Below are 12,408 nucleotides of genomic sequence, written 5' to 3' on the forward strand. Positions count from 1 at the left end.
ATATTTTACTTCAAAAATTGTATAAAGGTAGATGACCATTAAATTCATTGTTGGAGTCCGTCTTGATGACTTGGAAGGGGACTGTGCAAAGGAACCTTGGAGTTTGTGTTTCCTTAGCTTCACAGTAACTCAGTCTCCCATTTTACCACCAGTGTTTTAAGTTCATGATCATTCTATATCACAGATAAATTATGAGCTTCTGGAAGTATTCACTCAGAACTATAATCTGGAACTGGAAAACATATAGCTTTTTTTAGGTACTAAAAATGGGAATCAGGAAAGACGTTTTGGTATGACTCCTACCTCATAGTTACCTGATGCTGCCAAAAGTCAATTATATAAACTAAGTTTCCCCAGCCCCAGAGAAAAAAAAGGATTTGCTAAAGATTTGGGTTGAGGGGAAAAAATCCAGCCTTTTGTAATACTGGATCTTGATGATTATGAAACAAAAATATGTAAGCAAAAGATTCAAAGTAGAAAGTATTATTTTTACTTTTATACTTAGTAAGTGGTATAGCTCTCCTATGTTTGTTGTCTCATCTGTTTCCCTCAGTTGATCACTTAGAAATAATGAGGCTATAAATGTGACTTTAACAACTAGGTTTATTGCAGTGTAGCTCCTCAACAGTAATTGGACTTTTATTATTTTTTATTGCAAGTATTCTATTTTTAACAGCATTGATACATAATGTATAATAATATCTTTCTCTTTTAGAAAATACTGAGAACGTCTTTTCACAAGGAAATGATTTCTTCGTTTTTAAAACAACCTTATCAATATACTGAGTCTCCATGTTTCAGATGTGGTAAAGCTAAGTTCCTCATAAAGGACGAAAGGAATTCTTTTGTACACTAAATAACAACACCCAGACTATAGTAATGTCTGGCTGCTGTTAGGAAATTTAGAATTCTTTTCCTGTTTTGAATGCTCATTCCTGTTTTGAATTGTTGATTAAAAGAACAGATTTATTGACAGACTTTTTCTTCTGGATTTCAAGTAACCAGAGTTGATTGTCTGTCTACTGTAAGCATAATAGTGAAAGGTACAAATGAGCTAGTGACACCTTTGAGAATAATAAGAGTTAAATACATGAAAATATAAAATGCTGGAGTACAGTTCGGAAAAGGGAGAGGTCCCTAAGACCTCAATTAAAGATTCTAGAACTTAAGTTGGACTTTGACAGTTGAATAGAATTTGAAGGACATTCCATGAGGCAAGCAAAAACACCCAATAAGAGTAAAGGTGACATGTGGGAATGTGCTCTCATTTAATTTTACCTAATTTAACCACATTTATCAAAAGTTTATTCTTTTCTGAGTATTTTGCTAATTAAAGGATACAAAGATAAATGAAGACTAATCTTTACCCTCATAGAATTTAACAATCCAGAAAACAGAGATTAACATGGACACAACTACTATAAGAAAATGGATTTCTATGAATAAAATTTATATTATAACCTTTATTTAAATGCCTAAGCAGCAGACCTGGGGGCAGAAAGATCTAAGTTTAAATTTTAGCTGTGCCTCTTCTTAGCTATGTAACCCTGTGCCCATTTGAGTCTTAATTTCATCCATGTCTGTATTCCATTGATTTGGCAGATACAATTGGAAGTTCTCCAACAGCAAACTCATTCCCAGCAGGTCAGGGAGCATTTCACTACCATCAATATTACCAGATTATCAGAGCCTAGGCTAGCTTTCCTACCACAGGCTTTGTATTTTGTGTTCCATAAATACCATGAGGTCACACTAACCCAATATCAGATTATTAGATTCCAGTTCTTGCTGTCTGTCTACAGGCCTCACTGTTCCTGCCTCACCAACTGAAGTAGATTCCATTGGCCTGACCCTTCTCACAGCCACATCCACACTTACTATTCCTTTTGAAGTACTTGCTGGGCTGCGCTAACTCCTGTCAGTTCCGTTTCCTTCAGCCTGTCATCCATGAGGGTGACCAGCTGTCTTGGCTTGCCTAGGACTGAGGGGATTACTGAGACGTGGGAATCTCAGTGCCAAACTGGGAAAATCCCAACTAGAGCAGAATGAATTGGTCATCTTACCACTGTCCCAGTCCAGACCTCTCCCCTGTACCTCTAGCCCTTGTTGCTGAAGGCTCAACATATCTGCTGTTAACCTAATCCAAGTTTAATGGTCTCAATATTTTCAGCTATAATGTATGTGAGAGCTGAGTTCCTGAAGGGTATTAATGAGTACTGAGGGAGAATGCCAAGCCAGTTTCAAATTAAAAGCAATACTAGATGGCAAAGTAAAACACTCTGCCACTTAAAAAAAATTAGGGGACCAGGAAAGAAAGCCAAATAACTTGAGTGAAATGTTGTATGATGTCATAGGTAAAGCTGAAAAGTAGGGTCTGATTGAGATTTCTTTCTGTATGTACATGTGTACATGCATGCGTATACATACATGTCTATGTTTGCTTAGGAGGCTAAAGTGCTATGAAAAATTTTTAGAGAAATCAGTAGAACTAAGGTAGTAACTGGATAATAATGGGTAAGGGATAGCTTAATAACTGTTAGGAGAATTACTTAATAGAATATTCCCAATTTTACTTATCATAAATTTGAAGTAGGCCCTTTATGCTTTTTATTACACCTCTGGAAGAATCTACTATAAGATAATATCTGCTATAAACCCAAATCAGATAACTGGTTACTTTTAACTAAATACATTAATATTTTACAGGGAATTTTGAGATGCATTAGATAATTATCAGACATAAGGAAATAAAGGTGATTATGTGATTTTATTTAGAACACGTGGACAGTTGACTTTTTATTGTTATTTTTTTTAATTTTTTTAAAAGATTTTATTTATTTATTTGACAGACAAAGATCACAAGTAGGCAGAGAGGCAGGCAGAGAGAGGAGGAAGCAGGCTCCCCGAGGAGCAGAGAGCCCAATGCGGGGCTCGATCCCAGGACCCTGGGATCATGACCTGAGCTAAGGCAGAGGCTTTAACCCACTGAGCCACCCAGGCGCCCTGATAGTTGACTTTTTAAATGCATCTTCAATGTCTTAGAAAGTTTGATATTCTTTTTCTTGACAGCTTGATGATAATTAATCTTTTCTTGCATTTGATGACTTTGACTAAACACACTACAACTACTGATTTATTTCCATAAATGGTTTTATAATGGGAAAAGATCCCTCAGTAGTCAATGAAATTAGTTTCCTAATTTAAAGCTTTTTCTTTCCACTTAGAAATAATTAGCTATGCTTGAAAATTTCTTATAAGAATTTTGCAGTAGAGAAAATGGTACTTTCAATTTGGGGTTCCCAACTAGATTAAAACTACTTTATGGGAGGGTTCACATCCCTACTTCCATCCCCATTTTCATATAGAGAAGTAGGAAATGATTATCAGTCTGTTGGTGTTCACGATACTGGGTTTTCCAGTGTAGTGATTTTGAGGCAAGAAGATTTGGGGGGCAAAAACTCAGCAGTACCATTTTGCTAGGTACGTTTGGGCTTCTGAATCAGTTTCAGGGTGCATAGCAGATCAAAACAGTAAATTCTAAAATCCACAAATTCAGGAGGTTTCTCTTACCACATTTGTAGTCCACAGTTATTAACACAGTACAATGTAGGGAGTTAACACTGAAGACATCAGTTTTGATAGGTTAATCAAATCCATTCACCCAATAAATATTTATAGGGTATCGTCTACATGTAAGGCATACTGCTAATCACTAAGGATATAGTCAAAATGCCTAGCTTTGTAGTGTTTACATTTTTTTTTAAAGATTTTATTTATTTATTAGACAGACAGAGATCACAAGTAGCAGAGAGACAGGCAGAATGAGAGGGGGAAGCAGCCTCCCCACCAAGCAGAGAGCCTGATGCAGGGCTTGATCCCAGGACCCTGGGATCATGACCTGAACCGAAGGCAGAGGCTTTAACCCACTGAGCCACCCAGGCACCCCTGTAGTGTTTACATTTCACTAAGGAAGACTGACCAAAAGAAAAAAAAGAGTAAATATGTAGTATGTTATGTGGTGGTAAATATTATGGAGAAATTAAAGCAGAGTAAGGGGATTAGGGAGTGCTTGGGAGTACAGAGAGGGTAGGCCTGTTGTTTGCGATGTGATGTCAAGGAATGCCCCACTGAAAAAGTGACATTTGAGCAAAAACCTGCAGGAAGGAAGTGGGATTTCAAGGTATGTGAGGAAGAGCTTTCCAGACAGTGGAGAAGCAAGTGCCAAGTTGCTGAGGCAAAATAGGTTGGATATCAAGGAACAGCAAGGAGTTAGTCTGGTAGGAGCATGTGGATAAGGGGGAGTGGTAGGAGATGAGGTTGGAGAGGGGGGCTGGGTGTTAGATCTTAAAGGGCCTTATAGGTTAAAGTAGGGATTTGGGGCATTTACTCCCAATGAGAGATGCCTTTGGAAACAAAGAGTTGTATTTTTTAATTCAAATACCCCCAAACCAAATTGCCACAAGACTTATGTCATCTGATTAAGAGAACAAACTCTATCTTGAATTATTTTTTGAACTTAGGTGGATCATCTTATAAGCTTATTAAGTCAGTCTTGGGAAAGATTTGCCTGGTAATATGGCAAGATCTCTAGTTGCCCAACTTCTTAGAGCAGTTTGTCCATTTTTCAGATTTCCATCTTTCACTTCTGTAAAACAATTGGCTGAAGATTTTAGCAAATCAGGACCAATACTTTTATAAACCTATGGTATGTTACTGTTGGTTGTCAAGTAGAAGAAAGCATGTTATTTATTTGTTTATTTGACACAGAGAGAGAGACCACAAGTAGGCAGAGAGGCAGGCAAAGAGAGAGGGGGAAGCAGGCTTCCGCTGAGCAGAGAGCCCGACGTGGGGCTCGATCCCAGGACCCTGGGATCACGACCCGAGCCGAAGGCAGAGGTCCCAACCCACTGAGCCACCCAGGCGCACCAACAAAGCATGTTTTATTAGCTAGCATATTTTAGTTTACTTTAGTTATTTATTCAATAAAATATTTACCTTTTTTCTATGGTGTTCCAAAAATTGTGCTAGGTATTGGGAGTACAAAAATATGCAAAAGCTCTTTTCTCAAAGAGCTCATAGTTAAATAGGTGAAGTAGATTTGCAAATAAATAATTGCAATATGATACGGCCAGTGTCTAGAACGAGTACTTAGTAAGTGCTCTTAGATACTTGTTAATGGCTGATGTTAACTCTGTCTGAAGTTAGGGAAGGATGACCAATTCAGATTCAACCATCAGCTCCATGAGGGAGGGGCATTATCTTGTTCTCTCCAGCATCTAGCATATAGTAGGTTTTCAGTAAAAAGTTACTGAATGAATGAATAAGGAGATGGTTGAGGAGAGTCTGAGTGAGGAATAAGATTTGTATGGGAGGCAGATGCACATTACTGGCAAAAAGAACAATGTGTGCAAAAGGTACAGAGTTAAGGAAAATCATGAACCCATGTCAGTAATAATTTTAGATTTCCATTTAAGGTATTCTGCCAAGTCTACACTTGAGACATAATTACTGATACAAATGTTTCTTTTCACTGTATTTCTTATGAGTTTGTATGCACCTAGAAACTCCCTAAAACATTATTGGTATATATTTGTATTAGAAACTTCCTTGTTGCCCAACTTCTTTTTTTTAAAAGTGTATTTGTAAGAAAGAACAACTCTGAAGTTGGAACAGATGGTAGTATCCTAGCAATAAAAAGATTAATTCACCTGGGCAGAGTTTGTGGGGAAAAACATACAGATTTTGATATACAATAAGATGTACTATTTTGTCCATCCATTGTGCAGTTAAACCTTCATCAAGGTATAACAAGCCCTGGAAGTGATTTCAAATGAATGACAAAAGAAATAAAATAAAATTCATTCAAAACTGGTTCACACCAGCTCTCCTGCATGTACTATTAACTGCTAAGATCAAGTCACAAAACATTATTTTGAGGAGAAAGGGTTTAGTGAACCCTAGAAATTGGGTTTGATTTGTGCCAGAAAATCTGCCTTTTCACTGCTTGAGATTCTATGGAAGAAAGCCACAGTCTTTTACCAAATGGTTTCTAAGGAAACCCCTTATAGCACAGCATCTGAAAACAATTTGGTTGTTAATGAGAAATGGTTCTCACGACGGTGGGAAAGTGTTGACTGAAAGAAAAGACTTGTAGATTTGGCAGTCAGTCTGTAGAAAGTGTTTACTGTTCTGCAGCTACGTTCCTGAAATTTCTACATAGATCAAACATTTGCAGGTCCTACTTCACAGTTATCCTTGCTTTGTAAATATATTTTTTAAAGAAGCAATAGAAAATGTTTGTGCTAAAAAAGTAGATGCTTGAACTTGTGAATATATTCAAACAAGTCTCCTCCTAGAATCTGCAGTCCATTGAGTTTCCCAATCTGTTTTTGAATTCCAATATGCTAGAATTCATATATTATTAACATTGAATCATAACTATATAAAATTAATTGCAAAAAATTTCTATAAATCCTAAAATACAGTAGGGTGTTTCTATATTCTTTAAATGTGTTTTTAAAATGTATTCCGAAAGCTCTCATAAGTTGTATTTATTTCTTTTAAGTTCTTCAAAAGAAAGTAACTAATTGGAACATTCTAACTGTAATCCTTTTATAATAATTTCAGGATTAAATATTAATATCTAATGAAGCACTAGAACCTTGTAGTTAAAAAATAAATGCTAGAGATACACTAATTCCTCTAAATGGACCTTTTGAAATCAGATTCCAAAATAACCACACCTATATTTTCTCCATAATCCCTTAGTTATGAAATTAAAAGGAGAAATTAATGCCATAATTATAAATAGGTTTTCATCTGTAGCGCAATTCAGAAGCATGAATGAATGAGTATATTACGGGGACCCGAAAAGCGGCCACCAGAAGCTCAGAGGAGGATATTTTGAAATATTTCTTGCCCCGGGAGCATTAAAAGTTTGCAAGTCTATGTGAAATACAATATTCAGTTGTCACTTGAAAGCCTATGGGTTCATCACTTTGCCCACCGCTGCCACCAGTCCATCTGTCCCCCGTATGTTTTCTGTTTCAGACTTTTGTACAAGGCAGAGCTGCCAAGAATCTTCTTGCTGTCCTCAGTTCTTTTCCTCATTTGGCCCCCACCTCCTTTCTCTTTCTTGTCTGGTCTTTGAACTTCCTCCACTTTGGGCAGCTGCTTTCACTTGCAGCTCTGCTTTGGTCAAGGAAAAAAGTTCTGCCAGTGAAAACGGACAGGAAGAAAACAAGGAGGGTTCCAAGTGCTGTGCCTGTGTCTTGGCTCTCTGGCAGCCCACAGTGGGATCTTTCCATTCCTTGAGGAGTAGACTGAGAAGGGATCTGCTGTTGTTGGAGACCAACAGGAAGTGATCAGAGATGATCCAAAAGATAATCTCATTTTCTCATCTCAGAAACAACAAAATGCAGAAGTTGTGTTGAGGGAAGCTGGAAGGTGTTCTATTTTATTTATTTATTTATTATTTTTTGCTTTTAAAGATTTTATTTATTTATTTGAGAGAGAGATCACAAATAGGCAGAGAGAGAGGAGGAAGCAGGCTCCCTGCTGAGCAGAGAGCCTGATGCGGGGCTCGATCCCAGGACCCTGGGATCATGACCTGAGCCGAAGGTAAAGGCTTTAACCCACTGAGCCACCCAGGCGCCCCTTTTGTTTTTTGTTTTTAAAGATTTTATTCATTTATTTGACAGAGATCACAAACAGGCAGAGAGGCAGGCAGAGAGAGAGGAAGGGAAGCAGGCTCCCTGCTGAGCAAAGAGCCGGACAAGGGACTTGATCCCAAGACCCTGGGATCATGACCTGAGCCGAAGGCAGAGGCTTTAACCCACTGAGCCACCCAGGGGCCCGAAGGTGTTCTATTTTAATGTTTCCTTACCCGCTCTGTGCTTGGAGGGCATATATTCTCCATTCAGTTTGCTGGGATCAGAACTACTGTCCATTTTCCTTAGTTACCATAAACATTTATTTATAATTATTTTGGGTTATGACATTTTAGAGGAAGAAGTATGACCTTCTTTTCTACTCTCCCTTATGCCCTGCAATATAAAAACTCAGAGGGCAGAAACTCCTCTTTCTAGGGGCCATTGATGACAGATAAGCATGTCTATGAGAGCATTTCATAAACATCAGTTCACAAAGAGATTGGAAAAAAAAACCAAAAAATCATCTTTTCTAAAACAAAAGAATACCAAACAAATACTTTCTAGTTGTTTTGCCAATGTGCTTGATTTTTGTGGTGTAATGAACACTTTTTTGAGTGGCTGGAAACAGAAGACACGTCCTTCTTGTCTCTGTTGATAAAACATCAGGAGGGTAAGATTGATGGTGGGATATGTCCAAAATAGACATTTAGTTTCTGCCTCAGCACATTCAACTTGTTCCTACTTCTTTTTTTGCTCCCTTTCCCACACTATCCACCACAGGATGGCTCCCCACATAAGGCAGCAATCTTGTTAGGCTGCTGGAGAGCTCTGTGTTAGACTCAGAAAGGAGTGTTTGCCTTCACTTACATAAACACTCTGCAGCTCACAATGACAAAAATACAGCTGGGTGAAGAAATTGCCCAAGTGAAATACTTCCTCCCTTTGCCCTTGTCTGAGTGCCATTAATTGTTATTATCAGAGCTGAATGTGTTAAAAGCAGGAACCACCCAAGAGCCATAAACAAGCACATGTGAAAACAGGAGTAACCTTATTTGCTGAGGCAAGATCCGAGTAAAGGAGTGGATCACATTTCCCCATCTTGGAAGATCTTCTGAAAATAGTTACCATCTCCAGATCAGTTCAATTCAGGATATTCCAATTGCCTATTATATGCTAGAATCTATCCAGTAACTGCGAGTTCACCGTGAACTCAAAGACAAATGAGATACCCTCATCACGGAGGAGCTCACAGACTAGGCTTGGGACAACCTCCTTTCACCGACTCTGGAGGGTTTCAGTTAGTTTCTCCAGATTTATGTCATACCGAGCAGTGGTACCCTCATTCAGGTGACAAACTTGTAAGGAATGCGCTGTTTCGTGGTAGTGTCAGGTCCTTGGGTTTACAGTGAAGACCCTATCCTCCAGATGATCTCGGTCTAGGGGAGGAAAGGGACATGTCAAAGAGAAATTATAAGGCAATTTTTATGTAAATGAGAAAATAATATTCTCTCTGGAACCCCCCATTTCTGAAATTGATAGAGCTCACCATTTAAATGAAAACACATGTAAAATGCATAGTAAGGTACCTGGCTGATTGAAAGCACTCAAAAAATGTTAACTAGCTTCTTTATCATTATTGCCTTGACCTTTTCTATTTCAGTATTCTTATGCCAATGTTGAGCACCAAGCTAGCCCTTCCATATACTAATGAGAGTTAGTATATTTTCTAGGAGAAACCAACAGCTGATGTACAAGCATACCCTTGTCATTCATGTTCATTCCCAGTTCCCAGAAATCACCTGTAGTGAGAAACACAAAACTGTATGAAAAACTGCCCACTAGCTGAGAGAAAGTAGAAGCCTTTTCATTCTACTCCCACATTACCATCAATTTCAGCAGCTTTACTTTTTTCAGAAAATGAGTAGTGAATTGTAGAATGACACCATTTAATGAAACAAGGTAGGGTTTAATGGGGTCTGCTCTGGATGATCGATGCTATTGCGAATAGTCAGTAAAGTTTTACATCAGGGATTCTTAACCTTAGCACTATTGACATTGTGGGCCAGATAATTCTTTGTTGTGGGGGGCTGTCCTGGACCCAGTAGGATATCTGGCAACATCCCTGCCCTCTGCCCTCCAGATAACATCATCCCCACAGTTGTGACAGTCAAAAATGACTCTACACATGGCCAGTTGTCCTCTGGGGGTAACATCTACCCTAATGGAGAACCACAGCTTTTGATCATCTGGCCTTTGATTTCAGCCTATGGGACAGTGCCATTTGAGTACAGTATGGCATTTCTTCCTGTAGGTGCAGGTCTTCACTTGGCCATGTTCCTCCATTTAATCGTTACCCAGTTTGTATGAGGTACTGGCAAAACCAGGATGAGTAAGTTGGACTTTGCCCTGAAATAACTCGTAGTGTAATAATTTGTAAATTAAGTTGATTATTCAGGTTTTGTAAGTGTGCCAGGTCATTCTTAGTAACACTTTGGAGCCGTGCCTTGGACTTAGCGAGGTACGATAAATATCCCGATTTGGTATTATTATGTGGTATCAAAATACCTCCAAACCAGTGGACAATCCCCTATACTTTTTGGTGAAATTTTCATTGACTATTCCTTGATGCTTGTTCATGGAATAAATTGAAACTTGTTGCTTTTACTACTCTCTCCGTCTTATCTCTTTTTTTGTTTATTAGTCTTTTTCCTCCAAATTTTTTTAAATAAACCCAACACTTGTGTTAAGGATTTGGGGGATAATAACAGCAACTGTCCTGATACATAGAGTTCTTATTGTTTGAACAGCTGTCTTCATTCTGGACATTTGTACTTCCACGTTCAATTTTAAAAGAATAATTGTGTGATGAAAGAGATCTTGTAATTGTGTAACTAAAGCTAACTAAGTGCTCAGCTCACTGTCAAGTAGAAAAAAACATAAAAAGTAACAAATGATCCCAAATTTTGTACTAAGTAAATCAAGTGTACAACAACATACAATGTAGCATTTCACATTGCTACACATCCAACAATAAGATGTTAGACAACATAGTTAAATATAGTTAAAATAGTTACAAAGTAATATAAGAATTATTCTCCATTACTAATTAATATTTCTGATTAATTAATATGAACCCTGATTGATTAATTGATATGAACCCAAATAGCCTGATCTCCAGAGATATGGAGATGGCTCTATCCACTTACATCCCTAAGCTTCTCTGAAATGATTTTGGTTCACACAGGGCATTGTTCAAACAGAATTCACCCTCAGCTTTGCAGGTTGGTGGCCTGGGATATGTCCCATGATAATTCCTTGTTAGTGCCCCTTTTCAGAGATTCTGCTTTAGGTTCTGCCTGCACAATATAGGGTCCTGAGGGCAGAGCCTGAGCAGTTGTGCTTCTGGTTCATCTAAGAGGAGCTGAAGTGGGCCAGAGAATGCTCTTCTGTATGTCAGGTTCCTGTTATGTGTGCATGGGGTAAAGCGGCTACATAATCTCATTAATTTTATTGCCTTTACAAAGGAAAATCACATTACTCGAGGTTTAAGTGTATGTACCTGTGAAGTGAAACCATGTCTCTCCAGATCATATCTCTGTATAGGTTTCTCTGATGGTGTAGTGAAGTCTGTTCCTCTTTGGTGAAGTCCACAGGCACATCATTGAAGGTCACTGAATTCTCAACTATCACATATGTGCTGGCCTTAGTAAAGTAACATTTCCATCAATCTTCACTGGGGAATGAAGATAGAAGACCCAGTGGCAACAGAGGGATTCAAGGTCTCTCTTCATTTTCACCAAAGGACAATATTCCTTGAGTGAACCAGACTAATGCACCATCTTGGACAAATTCTCCTGCTTTTGTTCTTGTTCTTAAGATTTCATTTGAGAAAGCGTGTGTATGAGCATTTGGAAGGGAAGGGGTAGGGGAGAAGCAGACTCCCTGCTGAGTGGGGATCCCAATGCAGGTCTCGATCCCAGGACCCTGAGATCGTGACTTGAGCTGAAGGCAGACGCCCAACCTACTGAGCCACCAGATACCCATTGGACAAATCCTCCTTGAGGACCATTCTGTGACTTCAGCTCTTCTTGATCACAGCAACCCCCAAAATACTTCCCCTTTGTTTAACCACACCCTTAAGTATGCCCTCAGTGCATAATGTCCTTGACCTGCCCTGGATATATGACTGTGGCACGCATCTGTTCTGAAATATTCTCCTCTTGTGTGGTACCCCAGCATGTACTCCCAGCCTCTAGGTCTATAACACATAACACCTCTTAAGGGTCATGGGGTTGTGGAAAACTTTTTGTCTCATGGCTACCCAAGGCACACTTCTGTCTGTGAGTTCCCTTAAGAAAGCATTTCTCATCCAAAAAAGTTATTCTCTATTAGTACAGCATCTCCCTGGCATTTAACTAGTCCTTTGTATATGCCCAAGTGATATAATGCTTAATTCATAAGGCTATATTAAGAATTAGATTTTTATGGGTTTTTTTAGTATGCTACTAGTAAAGAGACCTCAAAGATATGTGGTGGGTTTTACTTTTAATATTTCTTTTATCAGTGAAAGCTTTTCTATGAGGATTTTTATTTTGTAAATCTAACATTACTATACATATGCATGTGCTTATGAAATGCTAGTAGCCATGCTAAGTACTTTACACACAACAATGCATTTAATCTAAGAACCTCATGTAGAACCCGAATCTGAACCCAAAGCTGTCTGGACCAGTGTTCTTGTTCCTTAACTATTCCA

The sequence above is a fragment of the Enhydra lutris genome, unplaced genomic scaffold, assembly GCF_002288905.1.
Source record: "Enhydra lutris kenyoni isolate GAN:26980312 unplaced genomic scaffold, ASM228890v2 scaffoldscaffold9, whole genome shotgun sequence".
NCBI lineage: Eukaryota > Metazoa > Chordata > Mammalia > Carnivora > Mustelidae > Enhydra > Enhydra lutris.